The 22465-nt window shown below is 38.1% G+C and overlaps 1 long non-coding RNA gene across 1 annotated transcript; it reads left to right on the top strand.

Annotated features, from left to right (window-relative positions):
- Positions 1–828: 828 nt before the first annotated feature.
- LOC113994509 lies at positions 829–17093 on the top strand. The gene is made up of 3 exons (XR_003543115.2): positions 829–941; positions 16122–16164; positions 17012–17093. It is a non-coding gene; the product is annotated as an uncharacterized LOC113994509 (long non-coding RNA).
- Positions 17094–22465: the final 5372 nt, after the last annotated feature.

Below are 22465 nucleotides of genomic sequence, written 5' to 3'. Positions count from 1 at the left end.
CACCTTCTCCAGGGTGTTGCTGCAGCTGATCTTATCTGGCACCAGGGATGATGGAGCTGGTGAGTACCGGAGCATCAGGCCAGGTCTTGTAGCATTGGTGGACTCCCATCTCTGCTTGAGGAGCTCCACGGAGCCCTTCTGCAGGGGCAGGTCTGCCAGCTCCAGCGTGCCCTGCCAATGAAACGTGGACCTGGGGTCAATGGCCAGTGGCACAATGCCAACAAAGGCCACCACGGAGTGGCTCAAGAGCCCTTGTGGGTTGCAGGCTGGTTGCTGGGACAGATACCCCTTCCCAATGGAATGCGACTTCCAGTAAGACCAGATCCAGTAAGAGTCAGTGAAAGGGTTCAGCGTGTTCATATAAGAGGAATATGTTCATTATAGAATGAATTAAGGGTGATGTTCAGACATTTTATTCTTAGGCTTGACAACAGAATTGCTGTCTATCATGAATGGAAAAGCAGCAAGCACACAATTAGGGAGAATTCCAAACAAAGTGGGGTTAATGAATGAGTGCCTGGTAATCAGCATGTGCTGCATGAAAGGTGTTGTGACAGGTGACTGCTGTTTTCTTTTAGATTGATACAGCTGTCTGTATTGTGGAATGAGTCACAGCATTTTAATGCAGCCAGGAGACAGAAGGGCTACTGCATTAGCTGAGAGAGTACTTGGATAGTCTGGAAACACAACCCAGGGCAGTTCTGCTAATTGCACTGTAACTCTTCTGTCAGGTAAATTGCTAAGTGTTGACATCAAATCTTTCTGATCAGTTGGCTGTGTTCTCACAAAGGCTTATTCCATCTTTCTTACAGTACGCTTGGGAAGGAAAATTGCCATTCTGTCATTTTGCACCAGTTGCTGATATCTGCTCCTCTTTTCCTGAAATCAGCTCCCAAGTGGTTTGATTTTGAGCTTTTCTGCCCTGTAGCAAATACTCAAATGTAAGTTTTTACCTCTCATTCAAAAGGAAATTTGAGTAAAAAGAATATGAATTTAAAACAGTAAAGAAAAAGAAATGTTAAAAAGGACTGAGACCCAGCTAGTAACTAAAATCTTAATTCATTAGTACCTTCCTTCTTGGAAAGAGATTCTTGTATGTGTGCAACTGTCCTACTTCAAGTGAGTGTGCTTTTCCTAATTCAGGTGAGTGTGTCTATGCAATATCCATATTCTCCTATGTTTTGCTTCACTGATAGTGTGTCCTTTTGTTGGTGTTAGTGATTTTCAGGATATGTGTTATGCCATCTTTCAAAAATAGTCTGGAGTTCACCTCCTTCTCTCTCGCAGAAGCAAAGTAGCTTCTTTGACCCTTGTCTATTTTGGGACCTATAGCTGATAGATGACAGATAAAATGAACATGTTTGTTTTGATTGCATGATGTGTTGGCTGACGTGAAATTGTGTGGAGATTCAGTAATTTCTAAAGTTGGTGGTTTGCTGTGCTTCCCCCCCTCCCCCACAAAATAGAGATTTGGTTGCAACATCTTCATTTGTGTCAGGAATAAGTTTGGTGTGTCCTAGATGTCATTTGAGGTTTTCGCATTTTATTACTGGTGTTGCTGATCTTCACAGAATCACACAGAATCACAGAATATGCAGAGTTGGAAAGGACCCACAAGGATCATTGAGTCCAACCCTTAGCCTAGCACAGGACCATACCTGAGAGTATTGTCCAAACACTTCTTGAACTCTATCAGGCTTGGTGCTGTGATCACTTCCCTAGGGACCCTGTTCCAGTGGCCAACCACCCTCCAGGTGAAGAACCTTTTTCTAATATCCAGCCTAAACCACCCCAGACACAACTTCAGGCCATTCCCTTGGGTCCTGTCACTGGTCACCACAGAGAAGAGATCAGTGCCTGCCTCTCCTCTTCCCTTCACAACAAAGTTGTAACTGCAATGAGGTCTCCCCTCAGTTTCCTCTTCTCCAGGCTTAAAAGAATAAGTGACCTCAGCCACTCTGCAGGGAGCCTTGTCCTCCTGTTTTCTTTGGTTTGGAGACTCAAGTGTGCTTCTGTGGCCAAAACTGATGTGTTGGAGAGGAACATTGCAGTAAGAAAAAATTAAGTTAGCTAGTGAGTAGTCATTCTGTCAGAAATGGATGGTGGAATTTTTGTAAGGGAACTACCTAAAATGCTATATAACATTCAAAAGTAGGTCTTTGTGAATGCCAGCTATAAATATTTTGCATTAATGTGTTTGTTTTATGAGACCAGTGATAGTACAGCATTCAAACACTGCAGTCAAACTGTAGGATTTCCTTTTTTGTATTTCTTCTCTGGGATCTTTTGTATCTCGCTCCCCCTGATTTTAAAAGAGGCCTATGGTAATTCTTCATTGCATGTAATAAATGTATCCTTTTCCTGAGCAAACAGCTATGGAAAGGCCTGTAGATTTTTTGCACTCATGAGTTGCAGACATCAGTAAATTTCAGGGGTTTTTTTAAATCTGAAGTTGCTGGTAAATCTGTCTTCACAGTAGGATCATTGAAATGGTATTCTTTTTCTTGCACTTTAAATGAGATAAGCCCTCTTCTACAATTCACAGACTGTGTATTCAATTGGTAGGTGAACATATGCATGCAAGGAAAGAGCTGTTGAGGAAAACTGTATGTTCTGCTGTATGTTCCTTTGCCAAAATGGCTATCTGAATTTTCATCATATTCTTGATATCTTAAATTTTTCTTACATGTAAACTCTTTCATTTGTTCACTAGCAAAGCAGTAAACAGAAATTGAAAAAATAGTAAACTGATACAGTTTACTTGTAGAGCTATATGTGAATACTGTTGCTTGTATCCCCATCATGCATATTGTACTGGTGAGTCCTCTCCTAACATTAGGAAACAGTCTGTTGTAAAATAGCTGCTTTTTGCCACTGCCTATTCGTCTGGATTCCCTTCTCAATTAAAATAAACAGACAAAAAGCCCAACACAACAAACCACAACACAAAAAAACCCTTCACACGAAAAACCCCCAAAATCTTTCAGGGACAGGATTTGATAAGTCCTTCCATGATCTGCCATCCTACTTCATCCAACTTTTGCCTCTGAGACTTCCCTTCCTATCCTACCATGATTCCAGGTAATCTGCACTGTCAAGAGTCCCTGGCATGAGGCTCCATAGGCCATCTTAGGATAAATTATGAGAGAAAGAACAACATGTTGAGAATGAAGACTAGATCTCATTCAACCCAATGTTTTTTGCAAACCACTGAAGAACAGCCCTTAGGATCCAGAGGAAGCTACAGAACAAAAAGCAACTGACCCCTTAGTTTATGGCAATGCTGGGAAGGGAGGCAGGGAGATGAAAGAGGAGACCAGTAGCTGCATAAGCTCTCCTCTAAATCTAGTCAAGAACAGAATAAAATAGTTCAGTTGGAAGGGATCTGGAGCAATCATCTCGTCCAACTGCAATATTCACTGGCCACATTACTAAATCTATTTTGTGCTAAGGACTCTTTATATCTGCACATGACAGGTAGCCTCATGCTTTTGACACCATTACTTGAAGCTTGCAGTTTCTTCTGCAGGTAAGTAGAGCCTCCAGTATCTGTAACATTTCATTTACATTTCAGACACTTCTTAACAAAAGCACCTCAAACAAGTTTATAAAGAGCTAAAATAGTTCTTGATTGCTAGAACATATAAAGCACTTCCAGATTCCTAGTCATATTTTGAGAAAATACATTATTTGGGGCTATCATTTCACATGCCAACTTTTATCCCGATACAAATACGGATAGCTAAATAATAAAACTTTAAGAAATGTTGTTTCAACTCTGAATTATGACAGACCCTGTTCTAGCAAATATAACAAGGTTTTGGTATTTTAAGGTAAATCACACTGAAACAGCAATTCTCATAACTTACCAACAAAATCAACACATTTTATCATCTAATAAGAGAGGACTAGAAAGTGCATTATTTGTATTTGTGGGATTGAGGAAAGACTTGTTTATTATTTTTCCTCTTGCCCCACCATTCCCAATTATTACATAAGCAGTATCAGGCCTCACACTAGAAAGCCTATTTACAGAAAGAAAAAAAAAGACAAAAAAAGAAAAGCATAAATAGCGTATTTGTACGGAGCTTATCTCACCACTGTGTTCTTCTCAGGCAAGTTTTCCGGTTGTGACTCCACTGCATTCATTGTGTGCCTGTTTAAAGGAAGACAATTTTAAACATTCTCTTAATTCATTGGTCTCATTTGACTAACGAACATGAAGCTTGGTAGACACACGTCTGATAGTAGTTACGAGACACCAAATCTCTTACGTGCTTGCGTTGCCAATGTATTATTTAGTGAGGCATGGAGGTAAAGTATGCTTTCTGCCATACCTCTGGCTGTGCTGTGTGTGCTCACCTTACACTGCTTAGCAGTGGCAAAGGCTGGAGGCAACAGCTTTTGTTTCAGTGTTCTTTGGCAGGAAACAAAGCACCTTCCAGTAAAAAATTGCTGGTTCTTAACTACTTAAGAAAGGTTTCGGTAAAAATTATGATTGGTAAATCATAATTTAAAAAGGATAAGAAAGTACATTCATATCATTCAGGCCATGTAAAGATACCACATTCCAATGCAGCTGACTTTCTTGCAATAAGCATAATTGCTTTTCAGTAGTTTCATTGTAGACCAAAAGTACATATTATAAATCATACAGGAAAAAGGTTAGGATTTTCAAAGATTTTCATCTACTATGTTACGGAACTGTTACTTTTGCTTTTTTCTCCCTTCCTGCCTCAATTCACATCTGTCCCAATCACACATCATCAGCTGAAGGCTGCAGTCAGCAGGTGCTGCCTGCTGACCTTTACATACCTCACCACTATGGGCAAAAACATCCAAATTCTGGGATTTCTGGGCCACTGTCCCCACAGGCAGGCATATGCATCTCAACACTGCCAACCTAGCCTCCCAGAACTCTTTTTCCAAGAACACCAGCAAGGACGATGCATGCAGGGACAGAACACGTTCTGTAACCTCTCCCCAAATGACTAGGTGTTCTTAGGGACATATTTTTGGGGTGGACTATTCAGTAGATAATAAAAGTACCCAGACATAGGCAGCACTTCTTTTTCATCATCACTCTCGACTACTTGGCTAACTTCAGCTTCTCTCACGTAGCCAGCTGGGCAAAAGTAAGTGTTCAGTCAGCTTTGGCATGCCATACTTGGTTTTCTTTGATTTACACTTGTTTTTCTTTCTCTCTTTCTTTAGTATAATTAAAACTTTTCTGACTTTCAGGCTAAAGCTCTTTGTGCAATAGAAGTTTAAAGGACTCTTCAGCCAAGTGCAGGGTACACTAAGGGTACCCTTTCGTTTCCACTCGTGCCACATGTTTTGTAAGTCATAAAAATTACATGAAATCTTACTTCAAAAACAAAAGGCCATGAAATGCACAAAATAATGAATGCATTTAAAATACCTATGCAACTCTTTTGTTTTTTCCCCCTTACCTTTAAAGCAGTAACAAAGCTTATACTGGAAAAAAACTTACCATGCTGCAAGTTGATTATATGTGACTAATGCTTCTAACATTTAATGAGAGGTGGTAAAATCTGTGTGCAGAATCTCCTCTATTCTGCCCTTGACAGTTATTTTTATTTCTGTGTAGCTGCTATACAGAATTGCCAAATCACTGTGCAGGCTTTTTCCCTCTTTCAAGTTTAATCATGGCTAAATGACTGCAAGACAACAGGGCCTTGTTTCATGTGTTTTAAACCGAAGGGTCAGAAAGCTCATGGCAAATATTGCTGAGCATGAAATCCCTGTTCTGAGACTCATCCATCTCATTGCTACACCTCCATAATTTCCACCCACTCCCCTAGGTCTATCCTTGTGAACTGGTAGAATGCTCATATATACTTGTAAAGCTCTGAATAGTCTAACTGCTGTAACTATAGAGGAATTTATTGCATTTAGTTTTGCCTAAGAAAATCTATTTAATCGTTTATATTTTTTTAATTAGGATTATGTTTTAAAATAGGAATTTACTTGATCAATATCTGCTCTTTATCATTCCTGATAAGTCTTAAAGCACAGTCATTGTGAGGCTATTTGATGTACACTACAGTCCTCTGAAAGTGGCTTTTTCGGTTAATGTGTTCTTAGCAAAAGGGAAATTAGAGAGAAATCCTACATAGGCCTCTTTGCTTCTATAGAGAATCAAGAAAAGAAGTCAGAAGTTTGTCTATAACTTGATATAAGTTTGTATATAACTTGAATTAAATAAGTTTGTATTAAACTTGAATTAAAAAATTAAACAGCTTGGTCCTCATGGTTATGATAAAGGGTGATCCAGAGATGCACATTACCTGTCTACATTAGGGTACCATCTGTTCTACATTTGTATTCAGCTGACAGCTAATAAATGTCCTTGGGAATATCTTGCAGGAGGAGGGTGCAGAAAAAAAAGGTTTTAATATTGAGTTTTAACAAAAAACTCAGTACTTGAGTTTAAATAATGAGTTCTGAGTTAGATGATGCATTTCAGAGTAGGATTCTGGGTTTTTTTCTACACAGATAGAGCCAGTGAAATGCAAGTAAGGATTTTATAACCTCATCACTTTAGTCAGTGTTCTGGGAGCCGTGAATTGCAGCCACATGTAACTGGTTTGGCTCTGTCTTGGCAGGAATATATGAATCAGCACAGAAAGGAATATCACTTTGTGAACTTGTGAACACAGCAAGCCTTGGCGACATGCGTTAAATACGTGGGTGAAATTCCCAGGATCATGGTATGATTCACTCATATTGGGTAACTCTTTAACTGGTCAGTTATTTTCAAATGGAAAAATTGCAGCTGACTAGCTTGTTGGTAAGAATGTGTTATGAGTATGTTAATAATAATTCCATTATTATAATTCACCAAAAATAACCCTTATGTGATTTCAAGAGACAGTGGCATCCATTAAAAACACAGCTGATGTGTCACCTCTCTAACTCTAGAGGACAAAGTTCACTGTGCTTAATCACCTGCCCTCCATTGTAGACAAGAATATTTAGGATGCCTTAATTTTGCTTTTAATGTCTCTTAGGAATGGCTGGTGAAATGCCATATGTCTTTCTTTTTGGCATGATAGATTTTTCCATTATACTGCTATATCTAAGCCAGCAAGGAGGGGTGCTCCATACTGAGAGATCTTGAAACACGAATATTGGAATTATCCCTACTGTCGTTGTGAGACTATCAGGAGAAGGATTTCCTGTCAAGTTTTCCACACAAAAGACATTATTACTAAAATGCATTGTTTAAATTATTTCTGTTCGTTTAATAAGTATTGTTTGACATATGCCTTCATAAGGAAAAACAAAGGTTTCAGTGGAGCAGTTATTATTATTGTGAATATATAAATACTTATTATTATTACATCACATTATTATTATTGTGAGCATGTGAATATCTCCTGGAAATGTATGCATCTTGTATTTGTTCTTCCCACAGTTTAGCACGTGGGAGCTTCAGTATGTTATAGAATCTGGTATGCTGGAATCAGTCATAGGGAGTTGTAGCCTCAGTTGTCTGTTTTGACTGTATTAAACAATTTGAAAATGATTGGGTGGTTTCAAATTTCATACTATGTATGAAACAGAGATGAGAAAAGTCCTATTTTGTTGAGGGAGGCAAAGATAAATGTGGGCAGGCCCTGAACTGACCTGAGTGACTCCCAAAAGTTTAGTTTGAGTACAAAGACTAAGACAGACTAGTCCAAGGTACATAGCATAATATCTTAGCAATGGAAGAATGATCTGAATGAAGTATTACTATCAAGACAGACCTTAAAGACAAAGTCAAGGAAGAAGGCAAGTCCTGAAAGGCTAAAGCAGTATACTTTAAGATACTTGGTGCAGAGAAAAAGAGGTGTATAACCTCACCGGTATAGGGATACACACAGCAAAAGGTACCTAAAACTCATGCTAAGCAAAAAAATAGATGTTACAGAGAAGGCATATCTATTGTTAACTATGCTTGTATTAGGAATGAGATTTTTATATCTTAATTGATGTAAAATGTACATAATCTGGTCCACTTTTACTGTTACTACAGTTCAACATAGGAAATAATTTATGCCATATGATGAGAAAATAAAATCTTGGTATGGATCACTTCAAAATGGAATTTTTTGAAGTACGATATACAAGGTTATTAATTTTACCTCTCTTTTAAACCCAGTTAATCTTTTCATCTCTCGAGAGTGTCCATAGCAGCGACTGGGGTATTCCTTTGGTCTCTCCTAAATAAAGGAATTTCCACACTGGGAACGCTAAGGGGAAAAAGATTTTTTTTTTTTTTTTTTAAGAATGAGGTAGGGTAGGGCTTTGGGGAGGAGGGGGGAGAGAAATATTCTTTTTTTTCTGTTGCTTTTGTTCCTCCACAGAGTAGTAGGAGCACTGTAGTAAGACGTACTTCCAATGAAGTTTTATGCCCAACAGGCACAAATAGGTAAATGATGTTACTATTTCAGCTGGTGAGCACAGGCCTTACAAAACCCACTAAAATAGGAAAGTAAATAAAATGTGATACATGTATAAGCCTATGCTATCAGATGTACTTAACCATGAGACCTCATAGAATAGGATAGTGCTGTAAATGTCTGTATATCTCTGTTTACAAGTGATTGCAAAAGGTTAAGGAGAAAGACAAATGGAAGTGAGTTATGATAGACATTATCTTGTCTGATTGACACATTCTTGCTTATTTACCTCAAAGATCCACCAGAGCTGGGTGCAGTACTTCAGCTGGGGTCTTACCAGAGCAGAGTAGAGGGCACATCAACTTGCACAGGTTTCCGATAGAGTAAATAATGTGTTCTCTTCTTTTTAATTTTTGAAATATTAATTATTTTCAATTTAGAACTGCAAGGGAAGTCCAGTTGCTTTGTACAGCAGTGAATTTTCTAAATAAAATTTACTCTAAGGAGTATGATGTTAAAGGGCATTCTGAAAGAGGAGGTGCTGAGAATGTTCAGATAATTCACAACTGGTCTTCTACTAGCTGTGTCAGAAAACTACAGCCCTTTTCCAAAGTAATAAGCTTAACAAAGATAAGCCTTGCTACAGAGAGTAGAGGCAAGAATTAGGATACTTTTACTCAAGAACAGGCTTGTAGCCTCAGGATTGGCAAGCACTGACTTGGAAAACCAGCTGTTATTTAAAAGATTTAATTATTTGGGATTGCTGACATCTTCTAGGTTTTAAAGTAGCCTGGGACAGCTTTGGTCTACTGCTTTACTTCCTTTTCAATCTTATGAATGTAGTTTCTATGGTCTACTTGAAACAGCACTGCAGGATGCCTTTACCTTCTGTCAGGATGTTCTGCAAGGAACCTCTCTGTCCTTTGCCTCCATTGGATTTGCAAGAGCACTATCAGAAGGATGTGACAGCATTTACGATCTCATATAAGTAAACTTCTGCATCAAGACTGCTTGCTTCTGTCATCTTCTTCTTTGGGCTACACTTCTCACCCTGATGGTGAAACAGATTTCATTACTAATAGTAGCAGAAATAAATTGGTTTTCTTCTGGAAGAGACAGTGCTAATATTGTCTAAAATTCTGAAGAGAGGACAAGTACTTTCAATACTTTTTTCAGATGTATTGCTGAGTAAGCAGGAAATAAAAAAAGAAAGGAGATCTCATGTTTCTAAATAGCTTTTATAAAACATCCAAAGTAAAAAGTAAGTGAGAGCAAAACACAGTATTTTTTTTCAGATTGTTATATTTGCATTCAGATGCATCATATTGTACTGTCCAATTTTCAGTTATGTTCACTGTCAGAAGTTGTAGGAAATTAGTGAATCTCGTAAAATAAACTTAACAAGAAATTTTCAAGGAGTGATTATGGTAAGTTTTATGGGTCAGAATATCAAGAACATGTAATGGGGCTTTTATAAGGAAAAACTTAAGGAAAGAGAACATTTCAAATACCATTATCAATGAAAATAACAATATGAGCAATTTTTAACCCGGAGGAATTCTACTGAGGAGTTACCATGCCATCACTAATAGAACAGAAAAAGCCATAGCTAAATCAACTGCAATGCTGAGTAAAACACATACAAATCATTAATTTGTTCTGTTCTTGCTGCTGGTGGCTTTTATTTACCTTTCACTCTCTTCTATAAAATTTCCACTTTAATGGATGAGATATAGGTAAGTGGTAGAGAGTAGTACTGGGAAATAAAATGTGATTTGCATTTTCTTATACCTCTTTCTTAATCTGTATTGTGTCCAGAAACATAAGCTTACAAATCCAACAATAACAAGAAGAAATTAAATATTTGCAGCTTTCTTTTAACAATTTGGAGCTCTTCTAGTGCACTGTTTTAATTTCCTGTCCCAGCAGAGAGGAGAATTAGACTTTATAATAAGAACATAATAGTTGAAGAGATTGTCCTTTTTATTGGCTTGCTCTGGTTGTTTAAATGTGACCATGAGAACTGTAAAATCAAGGAAATCCTTTCTTTTATATCTGTCTGACACAATTTTTTCCTTCATTTTATTTAGATGTTGGGTGGTCACATTGCTCACACTGCAACTGCAGCTTAGGAATGTAGATGTAAAATCTCATATTTTTTCCACGTGAACACTTGTTATGATGGTCTTTCATATAGAGGTACAATGCTTTACATTGAAAATGTCGTTTAAAAACAGGTTGACTCTTCGTTTGTGACTTCAAGCCGCTCCTCATACGGCTTCCCCTCAAGGCCCTACACCATCTTCGTTGCTCTCCTTTGGACACTAACAGCTTAATATCTTTCTTATATTGCAGTGATCAAAACTGCACACAATATTCAAGGTGAGGCCACCTCAGTGCAGAGCAGAGTGGGACAATCCCCTCCCTCCACCGGCTGGCGATGCTGGGCCTGATGCCCCCCAGGACGTGGTTGGCCCTCCTGGCTGCCCCCAGCTCCCTTTCTGTGACACTACTTTTCAGGATCTCATTCTCCAGTCTGTTGCCCCATCCCGGGTGCAGAATCCAGCACTTCCTCTTGTTGAACTTCATATGGTTGGTGATTGCCTGGCTCTTTCATTTGTCTGGGTCTCTCTCCAGGGCTTCCCTGCCTTTTAGGGAGTTAACAGCTCCTCCCAGTTTTGTGTCATCTGCAAACTTGCTTAGTATTCCTTCCAGGCCTGCATCCAAGTAATTTATGAAGATGTTGAAGAGCACAGGGCCCGAGGTGGAGCCTCGTGGAACCCCAGTAGTGACAGGTGTCCAGTCTGATGTTACCCCATTCACTATTACCCTCTGTGCTCAACTTGTGAGCCAATTATTCACCCACTGTGTGATGTGTTTATCCACCTGTGTGCTGTGTCCACAGCTTTACTGAAATCCAAAAAGATGACATGAGCTGGCTTCCCTGGATCAACTAGGTGGGTTACCTTGTCATAAAATGAAATCAGGTTTGATAAGCAGGACTCTCCTCTCATGAAGCCGTGCTGGCTGTGATCAATGACTGTGTTGTCTTTCAGGTGTTTTTCAATACTTCCCAGAATAATCATCTCCATAAATTTATCATGCACTGAATGAGACTGACAGGCCTGTAGTTTCTGAGGTCCTCCTTCTTGCCCTTCTTGAAAATTGAGACAAGGTTCACCAGTTTCCAGACAGCTGGGACCTCTCCGGATTCCCAAGACTGCTCAAAAATCATCAAGAGAGGTTTTATGATGACATCAACCAGCTGCAGTCCCTCTTTCATTAATTTGAAAAACAAATCTTGTTGGAATTCACACAAACTTATTAGAGAATACTGATTTCCTTGTTTTCTCTAACAAAGTTTAAGTTCAGGATGGTTTTCCCACAAGGAGATTAATAGGGAAAATACTAAATAAGAAAAGAGTAATAATTCTGTCAGTCTGGTTTTCCTTTCAGCTCTAGTTGTTCAAGGGCTGGGGTATGCAGCTACTTAAGGATTAGTGGCAGGGAGAGTATACCAGAGCTTTTCCCTTAAGAATTCAAAAATAAAAGTCTGGCTTATGTAAGACAATAAAGCTTTTAAAAGAGAAAGTGACCTGAGTTATTAATATGCAATATTTTTAGGGGAATTTGGTAATTTTTCATTACGTATTCTTAGTCTTGTACTTGTGTGACAACCATTTGTCCTATTAGGGTCATAGTCCAAACCAACAATCAAAGAGGTGCACATTTTTTAAATTAAAAAAAAATACCCTACCAGCTTACCCAGAGGGTATTGAATGTGGAAAACCCCTCCCCTGCTTACGCGCGTGGGGCTACCACTGTATGGCAGGATCCCACTGTTGTATGGCAGAGTGCTGCCGTTCTGCTCTCCATCACAACCCGTGTCTGTTCGGTGACTGGGGCATGAGTGGCCAACCCCCACCCACCCACGCAGCAGCCCTGCAGCCAGGGAACCCCTTACCCCAGCATACAGGGAGTCTGCCACTTTTGACTACTGCATTTCCCACATGGGAAGCCAGAAGACTTTTTCTGTTGGATTGTTTGTTTGTTTTTAGTGTACATTATCCAGCCAGACTGAGATGGAGACTGATTTTGTATTTGGCTAAGGGCTTTGGTGTAAATGACGTGTCCTGTCTTGTAAGAAGAAAGCCATGAAGACTCTGGGTGCAGAGCCCCTCATCCCTCCCCATCTCTACAGGCCCCAGCACCTCATGCAAAAGCCATTCTGTCACCAGAAACTCCCGAAATAGCCACATCTGCAGTGCTGTTGGGAAGTTGGGACTGTTGTCAGCCAAGAAGTTCCGTGCTTTTAAATGTGGAGAGTTTGAGTGGTTTAAAATTAGTTCAGTGGAACTGTAATCAAATCCATTTATATCAACGTGAATAAGTACTTTGTCTGCAAGGCTTGACAGCAGTTGGGCCACTCACAGTGTGCGTGCCCAAATCCTCCAGGAGCAGAATGTTTGGTTGTAAGCTCCCTACCCTGGAGACTATGTTTCTCTAATGTTTGTAAAGAGCCTGATGCAGAAGTGCTGTAAGCCTCCTTGGAGTTTCTGAAATTTTCTGTTGCTTTTATAAAAAAGATGAAATTATAAAATAAGACCAATGTGAAAATAAGAAATGTGAAAACTGGGGACCAGTCTCTTACAGGCATTGTTACTCAACTTATTATTCATAAAGTAAACATGCTATTAGCATGTGACTGCTAAAAAAATCTGTTTATTTTCATATGAGAGAGATGCACAAACAGAAAAAAAAAAGCCTAGAATGTCTGTTTTCTGTTCTATCAATGGATAGGTAGAGTCCATTTTTTTTTTCATTTTTGTCACATTAGGAAATTCTTACATAAAAGAAAAAACTGAAAGTCTTTTCAAGAAAAATCTTAATTTGAACTCCTCTATTTACATAATTTAGTGGGAGAGAGAGACAACATAGTATAAATTCAAAGTTTGACTTTAATACACCTTAGGGAAGAAGACATTGAGGAAAAGTGGTGTTTTTAGTCAAAAGATAGGAATCATGGGATTCAGCATGCCAGAGCAACATTTTTCGATAATGCTGATGTTATTGAAATTAATAACTGCTGTGCAGTGATAAGAAATACAATATTATACTCATCTGGTAGAGTTGTGCATACCATACAGTGTTCTCTGTGCATGCACCCCAGCATTTGTGGGCTTGTTGTGTGCTGTACTTGTCGACATCCTTAGCTGCAGGTTTGTGTTAAATACGTGAGGTGTAACACATGGGTTTTTTTAAATAAAATTTTCCAAAATTATTTTTTCTAAATTAAGGAAATTCTCTGAAGTAGCTCCAGAGTTGTTGAAAGTGAGAGGCATCCTTCAGGCAACAATACTGTAGTGCAGATTTCTGGCGATGTCTTTGAGCTCTGCCATCAGCAGATCACTTGCAATGTCAGCAGTGTATATGTATGCTGTGTGAGACCCCAGAATGTCAGGACTTTGAGGCTTTTCGAATGCTTGAAATTTAACTCTATTAGTAAAATGTTGGTCCAATTATGTATGCAATAGAAGTATTGCTAGAATCTACTTATCTGCAGCTCTGTGCTGTTCTCTTCATTTGCTAAACCTCCAGCAGTGAGATGCAGCCTTCTTGCTAAAGAACATTCGTGTTTCAGCCTGATTAACATTTTTAAAATATTCATGAAAGAGACCTAGAAATTTTGCTGACACTGTTTTTAGAAGAACTAAATGCTCTGGAGCATATATTGAATTGTATGTGGCTGCTGTAGTAGGAAAAAAACACCCTGGAGACGTCTTTTTTCTGGGCTCCATGACAAATTTTACGTCTATCTGCACTTTAGTCTCACATGAACATAAATATCAAACTATTTTAACTTGCACCCAGCTGGAAAGTATATACTTTATGAGAAGAATGACATTTTTTAACAGTACTGTATTCGCAGGTTATGGATCTCATGTGGATAATAAACTTGAAACCTATACTGTATTTGCTATTACATTATCGAAGAACTTGTCTTTCAGGAAAGTTTTTAGATTGTGTCCTTGTTTTATGAAGAACTCAAAAAAATGAAAAAGTTCACCTTTTGTATGCTTGTAGGTAATACATCAAAGCTCCCTGAATTAAGAAATTATGGGTATGTTTCTATGGAAATACTAATTATCTATTTATCCACATAGGGCTTGTTGAGCAGGCTTCAGGTGAGAGTGAGGAAAACATTCCATATTCTGGTCAGCGTTGATCCTCCCTCCTTCACCAATAGAGTCATTAGTACTGGGGTTGTCTCTGTGTCGAAAAAAAGAATTACTTTGTAGTACAAAGTAACAAATACAACACAATTGCACATTATTACAAAATGACTTGGTGATTACAGGTTTGGACTTGATGATCTAGGGGTCTTTTCCAACCATTAATGATTCTGTGATTCTATGAAGCAGTGATGTTAAATCATCTCTTCTGGCAAAATGATACTAGTGGGAGGAATATCAGTAGTTTTGGAAAATAAACTTTAACAAGAAGGGGAAAAAAAGAAGAAAAACCGATTAAAAAAAAAAAGTTGAAAAGGACAAGAGGAACTGTTTAAATACGGAGAATAGGAATCAAAAGGGAAGCTCAATTAATGAGTCAAGAGACAGGCAGCTGTGAGTACTCTGAGAGTCTATCATTTCTCTCTTATGCTAGCTTTCTTGTGAACTGTAAAGAATGGTAGAGCTGAAGTATATGCCTGTTTAGGAAGTCGAATACATTTTCAGTGCAGTGATATAATGTCCCTTTGTTGTTGTTGTCATCCCCCATTTCCCCTGAAGGCAAAACGAACAATAAATTACAGAAATGCCTCTAGCAGAGTTTTTCTATCGGTGTTCTAGGAATCATGACTTCTACAGTTTTTTCTCCACTTGCAGTTCAGACTTTTAACCTATGATACTCGTTATGAAGGGAAAATACTGTGTGACAATCTATTTACTACTCATATAGTCTTCTCCTTTCAGACGTTCCTATCTACCTCCATGCTCAACTTAAAATCCTCCTATCCGGTTGTAGTTGCATTTTATTTTTGCTGGTACCAATCTGAGTGGTTCTTATCCAGCCTCTCCTTCTATAGTAAAGACTCTCCTGAGTTTACTCTGAGTGTATTTTAACTGTCCTTTAAAAACAGAAATCATATAAAAGCAAGTGTTCTCTCAGTCTATTTTGTCTCTTCAAACATAGGTGTCAATATTTTCCTTCATTCTGGTCTAAAGAAAATAAAAACTAATGGAGTTCAAAGTCTATATCAATGCACTTGTAAGGGCTCAGATTGCCTTTGAAAGCCAGACAGTTCAAAATGTATGATTCTTAGCATAGTAATGTTATTACCAATGTAAAGGTAGAGTTGGATCACACAACGAAAAGTAATGTCATGTTAATGTCATTGGAGTGTATATTTGAGAAATAAGTATTTCTGATTTATTTTGTATAACTGTAGTCTTAATGTTTCAATAATATAGATTTCCACATTTAAGCTCTCCAGTTTTTAATAAGTGGAATAGGAAAGGGCTAGAAGATACCATTAAGTTTCATGAAGGGCTTAGGGCAGCCTTAAATGCAAGTATGGAATGAAGTATAGAAGAAACTCATTTTATCTCTCCTTATTGAGTATTTCTAATGGTTTTATTGGTCTAGTATGGATCAGTGTGATGAAGTAGCATTAATAATATCTTATAGGATCTTTTTTTTTTTTTTCAGTTCTTTGATTTCAGATTACCTGTATACTAAAAGTACTGCTTGGGTAGGTATTCCAAATACTTCTCTTTTATACCCTTTATTCTTTCTTAATTGTCCTTCATGTCAGCAAAGAACCATTCTGATAACCTGATTTTGTTTATATTAGCCCAATTTAATTTAACCCTCTGGTAAGGGCTTCAGGATGAGATCTTGGGCTTTAATTTAGCTTTTCCGTCCACTAATTTTTTTCTGGATAATAACTATCTACATAGGTTTTGAGAAACAAAATTTAGGATTTTTATTAAAAGGACAGGATGTTGAGGCTGACTCCAGAGATAGGAAACCAGAATCACTTGACATTGGCAGCCCAGATCTTCCTGTGCTTCCTATGTGTATTTCAACCATAGTAGAAACTGCATTTTCCCTGCAATGTTAGCATTGCCCTCAGAGTGATAGCAGTGTTCTGCTTTGTGCATGGTGGCAGCATGTATTACAGTGGCCAGGCTCTTCTCTACAGTAAAGAAGTTCTATTTTCTAGTCAACAGAAGGGGAAATGCATTTCTTGTTGTTTCATAAGCAGAAAATCCCACTATTAGATCATCTAGGGTAGATTCAGGAGATAGTTCCAGTTTCCTGGCTAGGAATCAGCCTAACCACTGCAGGTGTGCTGTGTGATTTGGCCTGTGTCTGATCCTGACCATTGTCTCTGGCTCTGTCCTGAAGTTGCTACTTTACATCCTGGCTCTTGGTGCAATTGCTCATGCCAGCCTTACCACAGTGCTAGTTTCCAGCTCGCTTTCCCTTGCAGAGCAGCTGCCCCTTGATGCTCTGTGCATGTCTTTTGCTCTTTCTTCTCCCCTTCCCTTTTTCTCTACTCCTTCTTAACTCCTTCTTTCTCTTCTGCTTAACAGAGAAGGATGTTAAGCTTATTGAACGTGAAGGGACTCTGTTGGTGGAGAAATAATACCTGAGATGGCTGCTTGCCACACGAGGATACAGAAGAGTGTAAGTTTCAGTTTAAAAGAACAGGAGTGGAATGTATTTTCTAATGATTTCTGTCTACTTTCTTTCTGTATGTGTAGTTCTTGATAAACATCTAGGTAGAACTCTGGGGTATGGCAGACAGTTTATGATTTTTTTGTCATATGGCAGTAGGAATAAAGCACACTTACAAGTGGATCTTTACCTGAAACATCAGAGTTTTCCAGGGACCCAGTTTAGGTAAGGGCTGATCCTTCACATACACTTGGAAAACACTAAAGTCTCGATTCTTATTGCTGTACTTATGAAGTACACCAGTGGGTATGAACTAGGAGTGGGCAGAACCGAGAAGCCTAATTCCAGATTTGCTTATAAAAGTGTATTAGTAATAACTTTAGGCAAGTAATTTATAAACAGTAACTCAGAAATTAAATCAGTATCTAAATAAGTCTTGCTGAAATTAGCATTTGCTTATATGGATTATTATGCAGATAATGGGGGGCACAAGCATACTCTCTCTACATAGGAATAATTGTTGCTATATTTATTTTTCCATGTGCAATTATTAAACTCAGAAGGCATTGATCTTTTCGTCTCTTAGCCTGTGCTGACAGTGAAGATGTTCTGGACATCCATGATGTGATTCTCTTAGAACTAGCTTAGCTACCAGCACAGTGAGATTAATCTGCATGAAATGTTTAGTTGCTACAAGCAGATCTCATCTTCTAATGTAGCATGCTCCAGAGGAAATGTGCTTTAATTCGTCCTCTGTAGAATAGGAATAACATTCATTCCCAATCACATGTTGGAAGTGGCACTGTGAGAATTAACCAGTCAATGTTTCTACAATACTCTGCTGCAGAGGGGGATGTTATTTGCTGGTAGGTGTGATTCCGAGCTATGACTAACAGCAAAGCACCGTTGTTATTCCCACTTTGCCATTAGGGACGAATAAATTATTTTAACATGTTCTCCACCCACAGAAATTTCTCAGTATCTTTTAATTTGCATAGCATTTTACAAACAGCTTTTTAGGAAAATCAAGAGTATTGAGGAAAAAGAAACTTGGTGGAAAAGAATCATAATGTGTTGCTGCCACACCCAATTGAAATTACAAGTCAGAAAGCAATGTAGCTGTTAAAGAATTAAAAACGAAGGTAAGCATCTATTTGAGGGATGCAGTACAGACCAAAATTATTATGCGTAACTGCCAGTCTCTGAGACAAGCAGCATTCCAGCAGAAAGAAAGGGAACAGTTCAGCATGGAGAGACAAAATCTGAGAGAAGATGTAAAGGTTATTAAAGCTAGCTAGAGAAAATATTCTCCAAGTTTGCCTGCTTTGTTTGAGCTTAAAGTTCAAATGTGATGATTTAGGGGGGCACCTAATCTCTTTTCCTTATTAATATTTGTCCTTTGAATGAATCTAACTTGAAAAGTCACAGTAATTAAGACCTTCTGTATTAATTCCAATATTTAATTTTCATATTCTTGGAATTCAAAGAGCTTGGAAAATCTTGGAAACTGCAGAGGAAAGGAGATTGAGCAAAAAGTAGAATTCCTCATAACTAATGAGCAAAGACTGAGCCAAAAAAAGAATGTTTGAGCTTTGCAGTCCTATTTGATTCCTAGACTAGTTTTATGCCAACCCACTATAGTTTAGAGCAGTCTTGGAGATATTCTAAAGTCATCCAACACCCCCTAAATAGCAGCCTTTCATGAGAGAAGAGAAAGTCCAGCAGTGCCCCTTGTGCTTCCTGTACAGGGACTGGGGCCTGGTGTAGAAGTGCCACCTTTGTGTCTGCCAGAGGGACTCTGTACCAATCACAGGAATTCTTGGCTGGGGAAGTCTGGTTGGTTTTTGGTCTCCGTGTGGCCAGAGCATCACAAAGGGATTCAGACAAACTGGAGGGACTGAACGTCTCAGTCTAGTATATGTATTCCATGCATTTTGTGCTATCTTGTTTGGAAATAAATCCAGGCATGTACAGAGAGGAGCTGATCCAACATTACTTTATTGCCAGAGCTCCAGCAGCTTGCTTAATACTGTGTAATATTTTATGAGTTACCGACAAATTCATTGGTGGGGTTGTCAGGCTAACCATATGGTTGGCTGTAGAGGAACGTACCAGTTTATTTGTTGGATCAAATTTTTGATTGATTAAGACATTTTCAGTTAGCTGACCTTCAAGTTTGGTTACTAGAGCAGCCTCCAGACTTGCAGTGACAAACACCTGAATCGAACTTAAGTTCAGCAATTTACCTGAAAAGTGTGGACAGCTATATTAGATCATTGTGGAGATTTTACTCATCTCCCTGGTGAATATTCCTAGTGGGACAATGCTGTGTTGTATTTCAGAGATGTTAGAGACTTGGCTTCAGGTTTAACGTGCTTTTCTTTACCGTATTTCTATGGTAGCACATAAGAGGACATAATTCACGCAGTGTGTCAAAACATAATGGATTTATTTTGACTTTCTGATGTAACGCCTCTGTAGCTCCTCCAATTTACCAGCATTAGTGTTCTGACTACCAATTTAGATTCCTAGTTGGAAAAGAGGATCAAAGAGCCTATACCACAGCTTTTCTTTTTGGTCCCTACCCATTCTGGCACTCAGACTGAAAGTGAAAATGGGAGTAGTGAAGACCTTGCCCTTGTTCTGTGGTTTCACTTTTACCATCCCTCTTCTCTCCTCTCTGGTGTGTTTTGTAGACACCTGAGGGCTGCCGCAAGTTGTATTACTTTTCCCTGTCCTTTTGGACCCCAAAAGAGAGAGGACACCATTTGTCTGGTGGTTACCAAGATGCATTTTTACATGATTTGAGACCATTGTGCTATCTGATATAAATGGCCTGACTGAACCTGTTCTCCAGCCATCTGAGCAAGGCTTTGTATTTCATGATTTTATTAGCAGCAGCAGCTTTTCCATCAGTTATGATGTTCTGTAAACTCAGTGCCAATTTGCCTTCATGTCATCTGACAAAATGTGCACATAGCGTAGGATTCCACTGTATTTTTTGAGTTCCAGTATTGATTTATTGTAGGTAGGTACCACTTCAATATCAAAAGAATCATAATGAAACTTAAAGGTATTATTACAAGATTTGATGGGAACGGTCTTGGACAGCTGAGGTGTATTTCAGATAAAAGGTGATTTGAGTTGGCTACAGTAGAGATGCTGTTAGAATCTAGTAAAGTAGAAAATACTATTAATATGAGTGAACTGTTGCTTCCTTTTGGCAATTCAAACACATCAGTAATGTGTATTGTGAAGTTAGATACTACATCACTTGCCAAGTGTCACTTGGCACTCTTGGAAATACTTGGAGATCTGCTGATTTATTAATACATTGTCTGCTGCTTTTTATGTGATCAGTTGCCTGCTCTCCTTGAATGTCTAACAGCCTTCTGGGAATTAATGCTGTATTTCTACTCATGCTAATCAAAAGTTGATATACAAAGTATTTCTGCTGTCAAAGGAGCTATAGGGAACAAGAAACACTGAACATGATGATCTGCCTGTGAATCAGCTTTATACCATCTCCCTTTTTGTTTGTTCCTCTTTTTTTTCTCCCTCTATAACAGTAATCATCAAAAAGAAATTTTTCAATTAATTATTATTTTAAAGCTGAAACAGGAAGTAAATATGCATTTTGAAAGCAAGAACAAGAGGCACCTGTCTCTAATTCATCATCTAAAATTTTGACACTTTCTGGTTAGGGCATTTTCTTATAGGCAGATAGCAGACTGCAGTGATTTTGTCTGTGGAGAATTCATTCCTAATTCCCTGCTTCATAATGCTACTCAGTTAAGCCCAATTATTGCTTTTGAGACATTTTGTTCATGTAGTAGTTAGCAAGTGCATTCTGAAATAATGATAATTTTTCTAGTTGCCACTCTTTTTTCTACAGTGCACTAAAGATACCCTTTCACAAGCAATTTTAGTCAACCTCACAGTCAGTAACTATTCAAAATACTAGTTTTGTTTCTACTTTGGTGTTGTCTTAGTGGCATTAGCTTTTCTCTGCAAAGAGTCATTACATTTATTAAAAATATTTTATGCTGATCAAAACTGATATAACAGTAAAAATATAATTTCTTTTAATAGTGAAATAGTAAAGTAGTTATATTACTGTGAATTTTTTCCTAATGTTAATTATGCAGAAGCAGGTTCAGCATAACATGGATCATGTCTGTTGTTTCTCTTGCATTTTAACATCAGTTTTTAAAGCCTTATGGTCCCTTAAATTAGACAGTATTCTTTTTTCTTTTTTTCCCTAGCACTATTCAGTGTTTGACATTGGCTTAGTGATAAACCTATCACTTATGTACATTTACAAGCACTGCTCTATTACAACCCAGTCCTACCAGGTGTTTTGTATTTTGGACTTATTTAGCCATACCTATGGAATATTTAAAATACTAGTTCCCTACATGAAAGTGCAATTTTAAAAACAGCTAACAAAATGTACTATTTCCTCCTCTTTATGTTGTGTTTTTTTTGGGGTTTTTTTGGTCACTGCACAAAACAAAAGTTCTGTCTAAAAACTAAACTTTGACACTGGCTAGAGATTGCCTTCAAATTCCAATGTTAGATTTTAACCCAAATATTATGACATATGACTCAGAAAATTATTTGAAAATATAGTTAAGAAGTTGAACATAAATGCTTAATTAAATGGGTTCAGTTCTTGCAGAGATTATTTTTTAAAATACCTTTGAAGATTGTTTTTTTTCTTCTCTCCATTCTTCCTTAGCCATCTTTAGACCACCAATTGAAGAAGAAAAATAAACTTGACAGACTTGTCATTTGATTCACAGAATCACAGAATCAGATAGGTTGGAAAAGACCTCTCAGATAATCAAGTCCAACCTTTGACCTAACATGAGGACAGTTCTAGGATTTGTCCATATTCTGAGTCTCTCCTACTCTCTTCTTTGGCAAACAGTAGTTTTTTGTGGCTTTTTCACTATTACTTTACTCACTGGATGTTGGGAATGCATATAAAGCATGTTGTGTGTGAAGTAAGAAGGTGTTCAATGATTACCTTGTCCAACATTTCTAATACTCATTTTCTGTTTCAAGGGCTGAACTTAAAATAGTTCCATCTTGGTCTGATGGTCTTCACAAGTTACAACTAAATAGGATGTATCTGGCCTTTGAAAGTATAGTTATTTTTGTATTTCTGCCACCTGGTCAGTATTTTTGGTTCAGTTACGATGCAGTCAACTTTCTCTTGGTAAATAAATGTAGAAGAGTATCTCATTTGTGAAACTTTTAGCTTCCTTTGTCAGTTATGACCAGTTAGGGAGCCTACAGTACAGGGGTATCATTAGCTTTGACAGATACAGAATTAGACTTTGATGTATTATCTTATTTGTATT

Source organism: Pipra filicauda, unplaced genomic scaffold (genome assembly GCF_003945595.2).
Source record: "Pipra filicauda isolate LSUMZ 115617 unplaced genomic scaffold, ASM394559v2 scaffold5_size6683894_pilon, whole genome shotgun sequence".
NCBI lineage: Eukaryota > Metazoa > Chordata > Aves > Passeriformes > Pipridae > Pipra > Pipra filicauda.
This window is presented reverse-complemented; position numbering and strand designations above follow the sequence as displayed.